Source organism: Saccostrea cucullata, unplaced genomic scaffold (genome assembly GCF_032062105.1).
Source record: "Saccostrea cucullata isolate Sc308-1 unplaced genomic scaffold, CSIRO_AGI_Scuc_v1 ctg503, whole genome shotgun sequence".
Lineage (NCBI taxonomy): Eukaryota > Metazoa > Mollusca > Bivalvia > Ostreida > Ostreidae > Saccostrea > Saccostrea cuccullata.
The window spans coordinates 74,203-93,201 of NW_026935642.1; the positions used below are offsets into that span (position 1 = coordinate 74,203).

The window sequence follows — 18,999 nt, forward strand, 5'->3', positions numbered from 1 at the left end:
TCACTTTTGATCTCAGTCTCTCTTTTTCCAAAGGAATTAATAGTGGAAAAGTGAAAGTGAGAACAAAAGTGAGACAGACTAAGTTTTATGGCCCCCTAACCCCAAACAAGTGAACATCTTCTGCTGATCGTACGTCACACCTGTCGTGTATTCCTTGTCATGATCGGGAAATAACGGAAAAATCCGTCGTCAATTCAGTGTGTAAATGATGGACTAAAAATTAGTATTGAAAATGTAAGTTAGCATATGATGGTAAATTGTATTTACTGACAGGGTTATTGTATCGACCATTGAACTTACGAAATCACTTTCTCGTTATAGCTCCGAAAATACATGAAACATGTGGAGATAACGAAGAGTATTCAAGATCAAAAATCCATAAAACAGTACAAAGTAGGAATAGAGCAAACACTGATATCCAAAAAAATCAGAGATGGAATCAGGTGCCATGGAGGGGTGAGTATCCCCTGCAGACCGGTCATACCCGCAGTGTGCTCCTTGTCATGATCGAGGAATAACGGAAAAGTCCGTCGATAATTCAGTCTATAAATAATGGACTAACAATTAGTATGAAAAACGTCAGTCAACATTTTACTCAATGATAAATTGTATTTGCTGACAAGGTCATTGTATCGACCATAGAACTTGCGAAATGATGACTTTAAACGAGACTGCTGATATTCTTGTTTCATCAACTTGTTTTCCAATAATTTACCTCGTTTTAGAGATTGTACATACGTAGAGCATGCTCTTGCGTATCGAATCAACTGAGTAATAAGAAACCCCGTTTGCGTGTGATGAAGGTATATTGCTGCATAAGGAAAGTTGACGAATGAAAAGTTCAGTTCAAGTCAGCTTGGTATTCAGATTACCATGCACGTTTTTTTCAATTAGAATATCTAAATATGAAAAGAAGACTCTAATAAGGAAAATATTTATGTTCCGAAGAAGATGTTTTATGTCATACTGACAATACACTGTGCCTTTATATACTAATACCTTATTATCCTTTGGAATTTTATGCAATTTCTTTATTATATATACTAATACATCTTCATTTTATGCTGATACATATTCATTTCTTGCTGATACGTATTCATTTATGCTGATACTAGCCGTAATATTCTGATACTTTGTATTTTATTATTAGACTTTAACATATTGTGCTGATGCTTATTTTTGCACATTGTTCCTTAGTTACACTGAAACATATGAAGATAACGAACAGTATTCAAGATCGAAGATCCATAAAGAACTTTGACAAGTTAGAATGTAATTTTGTTACTTTTACTCACGAATATCATGAAAGGGAAAAATTAACTCAGATTTGTTTTAATCTGTCTGTCCTGGAATTTCAAAAAGAGACAAGAATATGAATATATTAATCAAGTGTGTCTCAAATCTAGTATTTTTACCTCTCTATGGGTCAATTAAAAGAGTGTCATTTTGCAATTGGTATTTCTCTTTGATACCCTTAAGAGTTTTTCAAACAAACAGTTTAAAAGTAAGCAGTTTGAAAGTAGTCTGCAAGCAGCTTCTTCATGCAATGCCGATTTTGCAATATATAACAGAAGTTTATGGCAAGCAGAGATATCTAAAACAACAGAGAAAGTTAAAATATATATCTCTTAAAAAGTAGATATAGCTCCCAAATTAAAGAGATATCTCTAATTTTAGAGATATCTCGATGAGAAAGAGATATCTCTTAAACTTCGTAAGATATCTCTTCTTGTAAGAGAGATATCTCTTCCATTTAAACATATATCCCTTTCTCCTTGAGAACGTTAAAGAGATATCTATTTTTATTTGGGAGATATCTTTCCAAGTTAAAGAGATATCTCTCAAAGTAAAAGAGATATCTCTCTTAGTTTATCTGTAGAGATATCTCTCAAAGAGATATCTTTCAAAATTGTCCAAAAGAGATTTCTCTCAAGCAAAAAAAGATATCTCTTTATCTCTCTTTTTTATATATCTCTTGCTTATAAAGATATCTCTCTAAGTAAAAGAGATATCTCTCTTATAAAACGAGATACCTCTCTAAGGTATAAAGATATCTCTTTTAGTCTAAGAGATATCCGTATAAGTTAAAGAGATATCTCTCTATGCTAAAGAGATATCTCTCTTATTGAAAGAAAATTTTTATTTCACGAATAAATAGTAAAAGGGCTTGCCATAGATGTTATCTTTCATTACCTTCAATTTTATTAAATTGAAATTAAAAAAAAATCAACACTTTCAATTCTAAGTGTCATAATCACTGCTTGATTTTCATTAACAATAACACTATTTTTCTGTTTACAGAGACATCTTACAAATAAAATCTGGCTTTAATAATTACCTTTTAAATATTCCTAAGCATGTTGCAACCTCAGTTTCCCTTCTACATGCAACACGTTTGAAATTTCGATCATGAACTGAGCCTCTGAGTTCCGTCTTTGAAGTTTTGACATGAAATTTTCACTTATAAACTAAATAAAACGAAAACAAAAACAAAAATCACATCACCTTAATAAAATATCATGCACATCGCAAGTTTCAGCATATACCAGGGATCAGAATATAACTTCAAAAATATCGGTGGACAATTATCAGCATATTGCCTCACACGTTTCTAAATTCTACAGCTTTTAAGGAGAAATACCTATTTGTATTTATGTAATTTTAGATTTTTAAAAATGATTTTACTGTTATAATTTCTTATGCATATATTTTATTTTATTTATCCATGTTTCTTGATTATATTGCTGCATTTTATTTAATAATAGTAATTTGTAATTAAATTAAGCGCTTTATAAATTTAAGCATTATTATTGTATTATGAAGAAACATCAGCAACAAGAATTTTAATTGCACCTAATTATTAGCAGACCTACTTTCGTATATGACTTCAATTTTCTCCTTTATTTATAAAGCAATATACCATTATCAACTGCAAATGTAATTTATGTCTCTTGCTTAGATCCATACAGATCTGCAAGAACATGCTCGAATAATTTCTAAAAGAAGGTAAGCTTTTGAAAAGTAAATTGATGGAACAAAGAAATCAACAGACTCGTTTTAAATATATACCCAGCAAATTTTATGCTTGTTATACAATTACTTTTTCAGTAAATACAATCTATCGTTATCGAATGTCTCAACATTTTCTGCTTCACTTTGTTTAATCTCAGTGGACATTTAGCTTTGATTGCTGTTCGCTATCTTTACTTATTGTCAAACAATCATCAATATATAAGGAAGGAAGAGTGGAGGATACTCATCATTATTTCTTCTCATGGAAAAAATATACCAAAGCTAGAAAAGAATAATTTTTTGACGAATTTGTGCGAATGGGTAAATTACATACTGTTGATACTCACACTTTACTCTATGGAGATAAAACATTAAATGATATTGAAAATGAATACCTATTTTCTATTGTACAAACTTTTATTGAAAAGTCAGGGCGATTTGGTTGATATAATAATTACTTCTTCAAATTTTATACAGCACAGCATGTGTATTACATAAGGAATGTATTCTACTGAATGTGTGTTGCTCTGATTATGTATCATGTTTTTCTGTGTTAATTCATTTTAAGCTGAAACCCATGTATGTAAATATGTTTGATATAATGCATATGTAGAGAAAGGGCGTATCAAGTTTTTAGAACTTTTGCTCAATCCCAATTGTAAAGTATATAGACAATAAAATATGTTCAAATCAACAACAAAAAAGACATAGTTACATCATTGCATAAAGAATGTTGAGCTCATGAAAACAACTGAAACAACAAACTAAAGTTCAACACGTACTCGTGAACAAAAAACACAATGAAGAGAAAACACCATAAAGAAAAAATACTAGTATCAGTGTATAAAGATAAATTATCAGCACAAAGTGATCAATTATCATCATTAAATATAGAATAAATTATTAATTGAATATGAATGTTAAATTATCCACTTGATGCAGTTGAGACGTTCTAAACAGTATGTCAAATATTGTTTCAGTTAAAAGAAAATAATAGTAATTGCTTTTGAGTTATCCTTGAAGAATATGGGAGCAGATTGGACCCTTGTCGATAATTTTTCCATTTATATACTTTGAAATATGAACCCAATGGGAGAATTTTAGTTCAGGAAAGTATTTTTGTGTGCCAGGTAATCATATCATTTTATAGTGGATATTGATAGCCGTTATTAAGATAAGATGTTTAAATAATATACCTGTAATTTCAATGTTTTCTCATTTTGTAATAAAAAGTTGTTAATTCCAGGGGAGCGCTAATGTAATCGTACAATACCCGTATTTGTTAATTATATAAGCATGTTTTTAAATTCAATTTACAAGGAAATATATTGCATTTAAATGCTTATTTTTGAAACGCTAGTTTTAAATACCAGTTATATCCGATTAATATAAAATCAAATTGATCAAGATCTCAATTTTGATGCAATTTGCTTTCAAATTGCCTTGCTATATGAAGATTTAGAAAAGTTAATTCCTTTATTGATATTTGCTTGTTTTTTTTCTTATTAAATAAGCACATAAAATTATCCAAATTGGTACACAAATATGCTTTAATAAATGTGTATGCATAATTAACGTATACGCACCCCCAGAAAAGACATTTGAAATCCATTGCACCATTGTTACAAATAAATCCATTGTACCATTGTTACAAATAAGGCTGTCCTCAAGATTCAGACAACTAAATGTAACATCTTCAGATGATGTTGTCGCAGACGACAGTCATTTTATTGTTCGAACACATGCGATCCGAGGGGCCAATCAAATCTAATTCTTTAAACCGTTAAATAGACGTACACAATTAGATATAAGGATGCCACTTGGGTACAATTTCTAGATACACTATCAAACACGCTGGCCCGGTTTCATTGAACACATTTTTAAAGCAGTCCGCTACCCAGCTTCTTAACAACCATACAGCGAATTTGATAGTTTTTTTTCTAAAATCATTATTGAAATAAAAGGAGATTTATTGAGATATATCCAAAATCATTTTCAAATTGACCATATATTTACATTGCTTTTGTTTGAACTTGGTACCAGCTGTTCAAAGTGGCTGTTCTAAATCGACTCACAAAAAATATGACAAAGCCTTTTAATGATAATTCATTACATTTTGTCTGGCCTATCAATTCACTAAAAGTATTGTATTTCATAATCTATATATATCACGTAACGTCGTAAAATCATCGTTTTGACTTTTACAACAAATGTGCCGATTTAAAAGGATTTTTAAAATCAATTTCCCACAACCCCGCTCCCATGAATCCTGACTATCTTTTCAGATTTTGTTTGCATCATCCCCTTTTAGTTTGTATATAACTCAATATATGAGATAGGACATAATTATTATAAAACGTTAAATATTTTTATTTAATCAAAAATAACATGAATAAGCCTATCCTGCATTGTACAAAGCGCCATTTTTTCAAAACGGTCTAACAAAAAATTACAATATCATCTTTCAGTTTTATTAGCTTTTAAAGACCAGTTTTAATACCTTTTCGTTGGCAGTGGGACACTTTAATATGAGTGATCATTGTAAAATGCTGTTTTAGATTTCTAAATAATTGTGCAATGTTGTTCTGAAGAAATAAAAGTTTAAGTGAAATTGGCCTTTAGATATTTATAAAACTGGAAGATGATATATCGTTTTAACGACATCTGTTTAATTTCATGGTAAATTTTCAGTGTCCTATGGTTTGTTTGCATTAAAAGTTATGTGACACAATTTTTTAATATCGTACACTTTACATTCTCATAGAACTGAAGTGTTGCTTTGGTGTTTGTGTCTTGAACCATCTCTTGTTATGAAAATAAATAAAAAAAAATTAATCATCATTTCGACGTAAAATCTCATCAAAGCTGTAGAAATGCAATTTAAGTCTGACAATTGTTTTCTTCGCCAGAAGCACTGGTAAAAGTACTTAACAATACAACAAACTGAGTGACTTCTTTAGCCACAAATAGAGATAGTTACTCGATGAAATATCATTTATAACGGGAACAAATTACAATGAATATAGTTCAAGAGAAAACGTTATTGATATTAAAGAGATTTTTTATATGATTGATGACCCTTTTATATCTATTTATCAACTCACTTTGGACGAAATATCGTTTTTGCTTTAGCTTTGGCCCAGAAATAAAACAAAGAATTCCTTTTATTCCAAACCTCATCAAATATTCTCCAAATACGCACAAAAGTTAATGCCCTTGTTGTGATAGCCGCCAATGTGTGTCCTTATCAATTTGTTTGTTCAGTATTTAGACTGAGGAGTTTTCTCTCAGGACTGGAGAAGAGAGAGGCGTGACGCAGACCAGAATGAACAAGTGTTACCAAAAACGAACGTTCCCAGAGAAAAACAGAAGGTCAGATTTCTTTATAATCCAGACAACTCAGTGGTAATTCGTAAAATCACATGGACAGGACTAAATAGGAAAAGAAGGATTGTAGACTTTTCTTTCTTACTTTGTGATTACAATAATTATTCATCTACACAGATACATTTATGTTCCTTTAAAAAACGAAGAAAAAAAAATTATTATACCTGCTGGTAACAATTCAACTAGAAAACGAAAAAATGTTTTTTTTCGTTAAAAACAAAATACAAACGATAACTAGAAAACTGCGAAGGAGGAATCGTGATCAGTACCCCCACTTTTATGTACAGAATGCCAGTGTCTATGTATAACTTTAAAAGATTTTTTGTCCAATGGAACTGAAATATGTTGGAGATGCTTACCCCTCCATGGCACCTGGTCCCACCTCCAATGTTTCGGGGGTCCTTGTTTGCTCTGCTCCTATTTTGTATTGCTTAATGGACTTTTGATCTTGAATACTGTTCGTTATCTCCATATGTTTCATATAGGAGATGCATTATGACAGCATAAAATATTGAAATAATACTCTATGGAAAATTCATTAATTTTTTCAGTAGTATAGAAGGAGTTGCGGATAATATGGGATATTCTCAATGTTAAAAAATTAATGAAATTGTCTATCATTTCAGGCCATCTTTAATATAATGTTTGCTTGCCCTCTCCCGACTCATGGTGGTAAAATTATTGGGTCGATAGGTATGTAGAAAATTTCAACATATTTGTTGACAGGATAACAGGAATAAATTGGAAAAAAATAAATTGTGTGCTGAAAAAAAATTGAGTCGGACTATATTTAGTGTAATGTCACCTTAAAACAGCGTTTCTTTGCCCTCCCCTGTTTGGTTGCTTCTCCCGACCGACCGACTAATAATGGCTCGAATCAAACCTCCAGATGACAGTTATTTCTATTTCTGTATAGTATCCGGAAAATACTATTAGACTTTTCAAAATCAAGCATTGTTGTATAAATTTTCTTTAAAAAAGTTCCACCTACCAACTGTCCCGATTTTTTTTCATCGGAAGTCGCGAATGGAAAAACAAACATTATTTTTAAGTTCGCCCCAGTAAGTGGAAGTGAAAACTTTTTTCTGTTAGAAAATTTCAACACCAATGCCTCAAATTTTCAAAATCTAATTCCAAACTACATTGTGCATTAAAAAATAAATGTTACTTGTAGATTATTTTTTTTTTTAGTCGAGCAATTTTTTTAGCCAGGGGCGGTCGGTCGGGAGGAGGCACCCAAACATTTTTTTTTAAATGACCCGATAAATAATTCTAAAAGTTCATTACATATTACAGAGTGTTGCAAGAAGGTTTGCGTATAAGAGATGAACCCTCAGTTATACGATCGGACATCCTAATCTCAAATATACTCCATTTTTCAAGTGGGAAGGGAGTTTAAAAAAACAAGATTCTAAAAAAGAAGGGGAAAAGGACGGCACTAGCACCCCAGAGATCCTATTCAACTACTACTATGTATTTTTTTCTCTTATTGATAGAAACTGGAGGAGGGGGGCACTACTTTTTTTTTAATAACCTTTCATGGTCAAGGATTTTTTTTTTTTTTTTTTTTTTTTTTTTTACATTTTTGGTAACCCTGGTGGCCTATGTACCCGTATATAACAATGAAAAAATGGTTACAAGTACTATAGTACCTAAAAAGGGTTTTCAGTATATATTTGCAATTTCGTTATTGCTATATTACTCGCGTATATCAGATATTGGTCGATTATGTGTAATGGATATCTATCACTCCTGAAAATAACAAGCAAGATGAAATGTCCGTCAAATTTGTAGCTCTGAATCAATACATTTATTATCAAGTATTCCCACATAAATAGAACTGTCTTGGTGCATTATAATCTTCTCGCAAAGCGAGGAAAAGGAAAGAAAAACGGTTCCCGCCAAATACTTTGGCGCCAATAGTTCCCAACAGGTCCCCCGGCGCCGTCTTTGTGTATATTTTAATATAAAATTCTAGTGCTAATGTCTTAGATAAGAAGTAAGGAAACACGCATATTTTGACTATAATTTTAGAAACAATAGTTGTAGAAGTACAATGAAAAGGGAATAATATCGCGTCATAAATCGACACTTTTTCCTCACTTTCCATAAACTATAGGAGAGATTAATAATCTTAGGACTTTTGTAGACGGAGACTCGTTTACATATGGCGCATCAAGCAAATTGAATTGTCATATATGATTGATGCTGAAACTTGTATTCTTAATCCCAGAGAGAAAACAGAATAATAAGGGAATAATTCATCGCCAGAACATCAGCAACTCTAAGATGTCCTCTGATTACGTTCGTCAGGTAATGAGGGTTAATGCTGGGTTGTAATCTGTAATTTAGAATGTTACACTTCCTCATTTATCAATCTTTATCTCCTTTGTTATGTTATATTGGTTTAAGGCATAAAAGAGCAAAGAAAATAATCGCCTATTAAGTCATTATATGTAAAACCGTTCAAACAACATGAAAGTTACATCCTCTGTTCTCTTTAACAAACCTGTTACATTAATAGCAAAATCATGTTAACTTTGTAATTGAAGAATACATCGTAGATTTATTTTTAAAAACGGAAACAATTAAAGTTAAACATTCAATACCAGAAGGTAGAATAAATACATCCATAAACGTGAGAACATATCGCATGGAATGTATTTCAATATCTAATAGATCTGTTTTGTAGTTTGCAAAGACAGTTAAAAGGATATCAGTTACAACCAAGTTTTGAATTATGACGAGTACCTTTAAATTTTAATTTTCAAAACAAAGTAAATTTTAGGGGGACGAATGGGATTTCGGGGTTTTCCATTGCCCAATTCTTCTCGCATCACAGTAAAATGAAGTGCATTTACAGTTTTAAAGCATCTTTTCCCACCTAATTAATAAATAAAAAAAAAAAATCCGAAATCACAGGCGGAAAAACTTAATTACAATTTTATATAACTCAATCTCAAAATGATTTTTAAAACTAATATGTAGATTGACATCATAATATTGTGCTTTTGACATTATGTTAAACTGAAGCTCTACAAGAAGAGATTTTTAAAAATGTTATAAAAAGTTAAGTATATTAAATGAACTATATGGAAATGACGAACAGCATTCAAGCTCAAACATCCAATAAACAATAAAACATTGGATCAGAGCAAGCACGGACCTCCGAAACATCAGAGGTGGGATCAGGGTCCATGGAGGAGTAAGCATCCCCTGCCGACCTGTCACACCAGCTATGTGCTGCTTGTTATGATCGGGAAAAAATGGGAAAGTATGTCAACAAATCAGTGAGAAATATTGGCCTGACAATTCGTTTGAAAAATGTCAGTCATCATTTGACTTAATGATATATTGTATTTACTGACAAAATCATTGAATTGACAATAGAACAAACAAAATGATGACTTTAAAAGAGACTGCTGATATTCTTGTTTCAGCAACCTATTTGCCAATAACTTACCTTGTTATAAAAATCGTTCATAAGTAGAACATGCTCTTGCGTACCAAATCAACTGAGAGATATAAACCCCGTATGCAGGTGATGAAGGTACATGTATATTGCTGCATAAGTAATGGAAGTTGACAATGTTAAGTCTTTTCGTTTGTCATAAAGCATGGTTGTTAGATTATCATAAACGTTATTAACCATTACCAGAAATATTTTCAAGTAAAATATCTAAATATGAAACAGGTGTGTTAGATTCTGTGGCATCTTTCATCGGGATACTGGTATATCGTATCGACATAAGAATGGAAATAACCATTTTAGCTGACAATTCGTCGTCGATATACATGTATCTAAATGTCGAGTTTTAGACCACAGAAAATGTTTTCTTCTTTTCATTTTTAAGTTCTTTTTTTCAAAATTCTGCTTCAATCACATTTTTTTCTTTCGCCCTTCTCCAAACAGAAGTTGATTTTCCGGAACTTTTTGGTTTTTCCAGCTTTAAAGTCGGTTATTCCAACTTTTGGCTTTTCCAACAAAGTTGGTAATCTACCTTTAATCTTGGCATTTCCAAATTTACGTTTGTGCTTTCAAACTTTAATATTGGCATTCCTAGCATTAACGCTGGTTTTTCAAACTTCAGTTTGAGTTTTTTTTTTACCTTTTCTTTGTAGTCTTTCCTTTGATTTATATTTATATCATCAGTCTTGTTTGACGTCATCATTTCGCAAGTTCTATGTTGGATACAATGACCTTATCAGCAAATAAAATCTATTATTACGACAAATATTTACTTATGTTTTTCATACCAACTACAAATGAAATAATACAACATTTTTTCCGGGTTTTTTTTTATCATGATAAACACAAGCAAATGTAAGTGGTTCACAGTGTTTTTGTTAAAAAAATAATCATCAATTGAACCTGAGCCCATCTTTAATGTTTTTGTAGGTCCATTTTTGCTCTGCTTTCGATCTGTATTGTTTAAATGGACTTTGCGATTGAATACATTAAATCCTTTTTTATTCACGAGAACTTTATTTTCGCGTAATTTGGTGCATCGAAATGCGAAAATTTTTTAAAGCCTTTGCCTTCAACCATTTGTACATAAGATTATCATAACACTACTATATCAACAATCGCGCGATAATTTTGTCTCGCTAATAAAGAGTCAATGACTATCTCGAGAAAATAAGGTGCCGCGAAAATTAAGTGATCTACAGTACTGTCGAAGAAAGCTTTTTAAGCATGCATACTTCAGAGATCAGAATATATTTAAATTTATTGAGCATGAGTTTTAACAAATGATATTATATTAGACGTTTGATTTGTGAAAAAGAGGCATTTTTACGAGTAAATTATACTTTAAAAATGCACACCTATATTTCGATACTTTAAGTCTTTTTAAAATTATACACCAAATTTCATACATAGTTTTATTCACAAGAAGTGAAAGGGACTGGGCAGCAGGCGAAGCCTATTTCAGCCCTCTCCTTATCCTTATCAGATTTTGAGACATACAAGCTTAAAAATTTATTTAAGATGTACTTACAATGAAAATTCAAAATAAGCTTATAAAATGTCTTTAAAAATTACTTCATGATAATTTAAATTGTCGTGCCATTTGCGACGAGACAAGCTGTTAACTGACAGCAAATCCAGAATTTGAATCGCAATCAGTAGGCTTTGGGGAGACATTTAATCCATGAGTTTGCCTAAATGAGAACAAAATTTTAGTAAGTTCATACGTCTTCTTTGCACTTAAACCATTCATAAAGTACTTCTGTTTCTGTTTTCTTGAGAAAAGAAATTTCCCGCATTTTTTTATTATCAAAATACATAATTTGGTGGTGATATAACTATTTATCAAAAAGTTTATATTTTAATAATAAAATATAAAATTGTGGGAAGACAGACGTTAAATTTTTGTGCTTGCTGAATTGTTAATGTCAAGATAGGGATGTTTTTGTTTATATTAGAGAATGCTTTGAAATTACATTTAGTAAAAGTAATATGATGAGGAGCGACATACTGGCTTGGTATTTTTTGAATGACCATTTTTAATATAAAACATGCATGTATATTTTTTTTTTGCACTCCATAGTTGCATATAAATAATGGATTCCTTTTATTTTCTAAGGTTTATGCTTCTATGATCTACGATTGTAGTTCTAGTACTTGTTGATCTTTGCTGTACTTGCATGCTGTTTCACTCAAAAATCAAATAACATCTGCAGTTGCTTCACACGAATGTACAGTAATTTATTGATAACATAGCACAGTTACATCATAATGTCCAATGGTGCTTTATATGTCTAAAACAAATGCTGCAATTAACAAATGTACAATTCTGTTATGGTTTAAGGTTAGACCTATATTGTATTGTAATTTCCTCTAGGGATTAGCTTTCTTTTGTAACACTACGCGAAATGCTACACTGACTTACAATAGAGCAGAAACAGACATTAACGGCGGCGTGAATATGTATGGTTTCTTGCTTTTAGTGGAGTATAATCACACGATCTGCGAAGATGGTCCCGTGAGAGGAAGAATTCTATTGCAACTAACAGTCATTCTACACCGATCTAAGAAATTATCTCCCTTATGATAAGTTTCGTGAATGTGAGTAATTGCATTAAACCAGTTACTTCAATAATTATTATACATTTATATGTTTATGTTTCACATTAATTTTTTATTGTATGCTCGATACATTGTCTAGCGTGACGTGAATTACAGCATAATGAAAATGGTTATAAAAGAAGCAAATTCAAGAGAAAATGAACTTAAAACAATATTCTTAAAACTAACAGTCGTGACTGCTCTACATTCAGTTCATACAAACCCACTTAAGTCGTTAGTAAAATGGTTTTCTATATGTATTTAGGCAAAATAGCACTTGAATTTTATCAGTTGATTGAGTTTTCATTTATTCATGTGTAAGCATTCTAAATAATTATTAAAGAGCATTCGACTTTCACCGCGAAGATCGCTTGAAGACTAAATTAACAAACATGCAAAGAGTATACGCATGAACATTTTTTTCTATTAAACATCTATTCAATTTCTTGATTGAAGGTGGAACAAAAATGGATATGCATTTATATATTTTTAGACAAATTGGAAGATGTAAATTGAAAACAATTTAATTTGATTAATTTTGCCAGAAAAAGTAGAAAGATGGAATGCATGCTTTTTGGACCAGTACACCTGTTTGGAGAGTGAGTACTTTAATGCAACAACTGTGTGAAATACAATGTTAGTCGATCTATTGATTATATATCGGGGATATAAGTCATGTTTATTTGGTGAATTAAGTTTATGCATAGATACTTCCATTTACAAACCATCGTTTTGCAATTTTTAAAAAGATTTTTAGATATATTTTTTTAAAGAAAAGATTTAGATTCAAATTAGACAGCCATAACACAGAGCACAAGTACTGGGTAATTTCCTGTAAGAAAGGAATCAGATATATTCACTGAATCTTAGATAGCTTAAAATGAAAACAAAATATCAACAATTTCTAATTATAATTGCAAATCTCTACCAAAAGAAGATAAAATCAAAACATGTTAAAAGTCATGTGACTTACATTATATTGTTCGGAAATATTAGAGCAATATTCGAAGCGAAATCTAAAGGAATGATTACATTTAAGTTATCATTAAGTTACTTTGCATTGGACTTCTTACTGACATCTCGAACAGAAATTCTCATTAAAAGAACAAACTTTCTGTGTAAACAGAGATAATGAAATGACATGAGGTTCTGGCAAATGGGTATAGAGTTCTCTGTGGCCCCATCAAAGGCCAGTGTTCCCTCACCGAGCAAATCCCCGAATCATCCAATTTATAAAACTGTAATGAAGCTATCGTGTGATGGTTGTCAGAAAGTGTGAGTTTGGTGTCAATTCCAAAGACTAATAATTTCTTTAATTTAACATTTTCTTCATCTGCCGTTAAACTTATAATGTTTAATTTTATATTCTTTTTAAAGTAATATATACTGATTGTGCTTTATGGAAAAAAGGGAAAAAAACACAAAAACAAATAAAAACAAAACAAATACATATCATCATTTATCAATTACATGTATCATTTATCTTTTCACTAAAAAAACTATAACTATTTTTGTCACAATAGCAAATATTAAATAGAAAAAAGGAATTATAAAACTTCTTATTATTCACATCAAAACAGCAACATAAACACATTTCTAAAGAAAAGTAAAATTGCTTACCTGCAAAAAAAGTCAGTTTCCGTGCATCCGTGTCAGTGACATAGATAATATTTAAATCTCGACTTCTGTTGATTTAATATAAAAATTATAAATTTTTACATTTGAACAGTCCTGAATACTCCAATGTCGGTCTGTATCGATCTAGGAGGGTTACTGTGTATATTCTGTAGGGAAGAAAGTCCAAATAGATATAAATATCCTAGATGTGCCCTGAAAGGACCAGTCACAAATCGTTAATACTTTCATAAAGATCAATTACAGATTTCCACTGCGTCACTCATGCAGAGTTGAAAAGTTTTGTTCTTTTATGAATACTTGCAGCATACATTTTTTTAAATTGTATAAAAGCGTCGATAAAAGATCGTATACTGATAAGAATTTATGTATGAGAGTATCGGAATATGAATTAAGTCCATCTTCCGTTGGTGCTATTTGCTCCTTCCATTTAGGTCCAATAAAATGCAACGGACAATTTAATTTTTCCTGATTGAATGTAATCGATCTAACATTTCAACAATCTTTGTATTTGCATAAAACTTTTGTTAGTTAAATCTGCAAAGTAGAGCATAAATGGAGAGAAAAATCTCGTTCAGTCTTTAATTTTTCCACCATTAAATAGACAAAATGGATGTGACGTGTGTATTTGATATAAGGATACACCTATGTTTCCTGTAGTGAAACTCTCTGAAAAGGATCAAGAATTTGATCTGCAAAACTTTCATATCCATGTATGTATAATTTTTATACATTTCAAAGATATATAGTAAAGCAGACTATTTAATGCGAATGAGAACATTCTACAGTTTTTATAAATGAAATTTTAATTGTTAATTCTAACGAGAGAACCGCGGGTTACAGGGACCGCGTATTCCAACTCTTTAATTTGGTTTGTGTTTTTAACCAAATGCCATGAAATTCACAATTTTGAAAGAGGCACCAACTGTTGCTCTTCATAACTATACACCAAGTATGCTTACTTTGATTACTTATTACCCAGAGGCAGAGCAGAAGATAAAAGAAAATGCATTTCCACTATATAATTAATAAGGCCCCGCCCTAACACCAAAACCCTTGACCCAAGAGCCATGAAATTCATAATTTTAAAGGAAGCACCCTTCTTCATCATATTTTCATCGGATTAATATCCAAAATCAGAGGAGAAGATTTTGAAAGAATTAATGAATTTTCACTATATAATCAATAGAGCCTCGCTCTTACACCAGACCCCTTAACCCACGGGCCATGAAATTCTCTTCATCCCTCCTCATTATAACTATGCATTTAGTCTGTTTGCTTAATACCCTGGGACCGAGGAGAATTTAAAAAGAAGGAGAAATGCATTTTCACTATATATTCAGCTACACGCCTCACTAGCACCAGTTTCCCTGATCCTGGGGCCATAAATTTCATATATTTTGTTGAGGGATCATTGCTTATTACAATCATGCCAACAGTTTGACTGCTTGATATCTAGGAGTAAAGAACATGAAGAAGATTTTTAAAGATTGCATTTTAGGTCACCTGAATAAATTCCGTTGACCTATTGCTATTAGTTTTAGTCCGCCGTCGTGCGTCGTGCGGTGTACGTCGTGTGTTAACAATTGAACATTTTCAGCTTCTTGTTTGCATCCGCTCAATCAATTTCAACCAATTTTGGAACAGAGCATCTATGGGTAAAGGAGAACAAAAATAATGAATTTCATGGTTCCTGTCCCCCCGGGACCTGAGGAGTTGGGCCAAACCCACTAAAGTTAATGCAACCTTTAAAAATCTCCTTTTTTACTCCTGGACATCAAACAGTCAAACTGTTGGCATGATTGTATTCAGCATTGAGTCCTCTACCCAAATTGTGAAATGTATGGCCCAAGAGTCAGGGGTCCAAGTGCTAGGGCGGGGCTATATAGATTACATTGTGAAAATGCATTTCTTTGATAATCTTCTCTGCTCCTGGGTATTAAACAAACAAATTTAATGTAAAGTAATGATGAGGAAGAGTGTCTTCCAAAATCGTGAATTTCATGGCCCCAGAGTCAGGGGCTCTGGTGAAGGGTGGGGCTCTATTGAATATAGTGAAAATGTATTAAATCTTCGAAAATCTTCTTCTCTACTCCTGGGTATTAAACAAACTTACTATATACATGTACATAATAATGGTGAGGAAGGGTGCCTCTTCTAAAATTGTGAATTTAATGACTCCAAGGTCAGGAGTTCTGGTACAAGGGTGGGTCTCTATTGATTATATAGTGAAAATGCATTATTTCTTTAAAAATCTTTTTTCTTGCTTCTGAATATAAAACTAACTAACTACATACTTAGCTACGATGAGGGAGAGTGCCTTTTCGAAAATTGTGGTCTCAGGGTCAGGGGTTTTGATGTTAGGCTGGGGCTCTATTGATTATAAAAAGAAAATGCATTATTTTGTTGAAAATCTTCTCTGTTCTTGGGTATTAAACAAACTAACTTCATACACAGGTAGGACGAGGAAGGTGCCTCCTCGAAAATTATGAATCTCATGGCCCCAGAATCAGGGGTTCTGGTGTAAGGGCGGGGTTCATTGATTATATAATTAATATGCATTAAATTCTTTGTAAATCTTCTCCTCTTCTCCTGGGTATTGAACAGATAAACTACCTATAATCTATGATAAGCAATGACTCTTCTTGCAGAATTGTGAATTTCAAGGCCCCCGGGTCAGGGGTACAGTATGGGGTTCTGGTTCTAGGGTGGGCTCTAATTATATACTGTAAATGAATTAATCTTGAAATCTGCTTCTTGGTATTAATCAAACATTTATAGTGAGCAAGGGTGCCTTTTCTAAAATTGTGAAATGTATCGCTCTGGGGTCATGGGTTCTAGCTGTGGGGTATGGGTACTACAGATTATTGACGAGTATTACTGATTAGTTGAAATTCATTTTTTTGTTCCAAACTAAGCATGCTTAGTGTATAGTTATACTGAGCAATGGTGCATCTTTCAAAATTGTGAATGCCATGGCCTATGCTTTAAAACATGAACCAAATTCAATAGTTAGAAAGTTGTTGCGTGATTCTCAGATGACCTACAAGGCCCACGGGCCTCTTGTTTAGTTTTCTTTTCCCCAATCCTAAGGCCAAATGGGGACAGGGACCATCAATTTCATAATTTGTATTCCCCTTTACCCATCGATGTTTTTGCCAGAATTGGTTGAGCGACTTTAGAGAATGAATGTTCTCCTCTACGACGACGTACGAAAACAGCAAAAGGTCACTTTAGTAAATTCAGGTGACGTAAAATAGTTAGGAAGAAAATGAAAAAAAGATAGACTGGTTTATGTAACTATAAATTTCAATCCAAAGTGAAGTTGGCAAAAATGAGGCATGTAAAAAATATCTTTGTGCACAAACAGAAAGGATCTTTCAACTTTGACACTGTTATTAATTTTCAATGTGATATTGAGTACTCTTATTTTGGGATCTCTCATTTATAACTAGTGTTTGCAATTGTAAGAGATAGATAGTCGAAAAGTATCACATAAGAAATAACATTTCATTTCCTTGCTTGATAAACAGTAATGATATTATATAAAAATATAGTCAAATGGTTCTTTTTTTTTCAAAACAAACATTAATATACACACTGTATAAGAATACTTCATTGAGTGGAATCGTATATTTGCTGAGAGCCCCGCAAAATAAAATGAGTTTTTTTTAAACATCAATTCTTATATTGGGGCCCATAAAACTGATCCCTATCTTTATTTTTTTCCACCCTGCGGTCACGGCCTATCGTTTGGGCCTGGTGCGTTCAGTGAGATGCCTGCAGATAAAATTCCCCGTGGGGAACCCTCCTCTGTAAATCTGCCGTCCGTCCGAATAAATCGAGTCTCCGTCGTTCCAGCAGCACTTCTAGTTCAAATGAAGGCGTTATGGGAACACTAGGTTGTAATTTGATTTATTTGCCAAGTAGATTTTTCTCCGATTTAATTCAATTTTTTGAAAGATTAAATCCTGGCCGGGTAATGAAAGAATAATTTTTCTGATCCTGTTAAACGCTTCGGGTTACGGATATTGATTTCCCATTATTATCTGTGTGCAGCTAGATAGAAGTATGGCAAAAATACAAAAATACCCCAAAAAAGTAGTTCAGATCAAATATATTTTCAGAATTATAACTATAGACGATTTTTTTTGATAATCTTTTATTTAAAAAAATTAAATTAAAAAAAAATAACTTTTCTAATAGTTGAAAGTTCTGACCATTTACAGTGAAATGTTAATGAATTTTCGTTTTTCCGATCATGACAAGGAGCACACGGCAGTAGTGTCTGGTCGACGGGAGACGTTTACTCCTTCGCGATACCTGATCCCATCTTTGATGTTTTCTCATAGGTCCGTGCTTGCTCTGCACCCAGTTTGTGTTGTTTTAAGGGACTTTTGAGCCTGATTAACGTTTGTTACATATATCAATATTCTACTTGAAGAATTCACATTGCAAAACCTTGCACTGATGTAATATCCCACATTCTGCGTACTGTTAATTGCTAAGTCCTAACCGCCTGCATCTCATTCCGCAGAGTAATGATTGTTTTGATTAAATTCAATTTCAGTGGATTCAGATTACCTCCACTTAATTTAGCAACAGTTTAAAAAAAGGAATCATATCATTTTCAAAATTGCGTTAGATAACTATAAATGGCAATTTCGCATTAAACATAATTTACTGTATCATATACAATATAAGTTCAATTAATTAATATTGCAAATTATTAAGACAGTGTAATAATTTATTATCGTACGATCACATATAATTTATATCCCCTTTTCATTGCAGTTGCTCAAATCTTGTTGTCATAATTCATATAGCATATATAGTACACCTAGGTTAAAAACCATGTTGCTGCAAATCTTTCAGTTGAGGAACTGCATATTACA

General features: G+C 32.1%; 1 protein-coding gene across 2 annotated transcripts in view; it reads right to left on the reverse strand.

Moving 5' to 3' along the window:
* LOC134243467 (glutamate receptor ionotropic, NMDA 2B-like) overlaps nt 1-14,238 on the reverse strand; it is a 46,856-nt gene extending 32,618 nt beyond the window's left edge. The window contains exon 1 of one of the 2 annotated variants that reach the window (XM_062725725.1): nt 14,090-14,238. The gene's annotated coding sequence lies outside the window, so the exon portion shown is untranslated. The remainder of the gene's footprint in view (nt 1-14,089) is intronic. The other variant, XM_062725727.1, reaches the window with a different exon arrangement.
* Between the last annotated feature and the right edge of the window lie 4,761 nt (nt 14,239-18,999).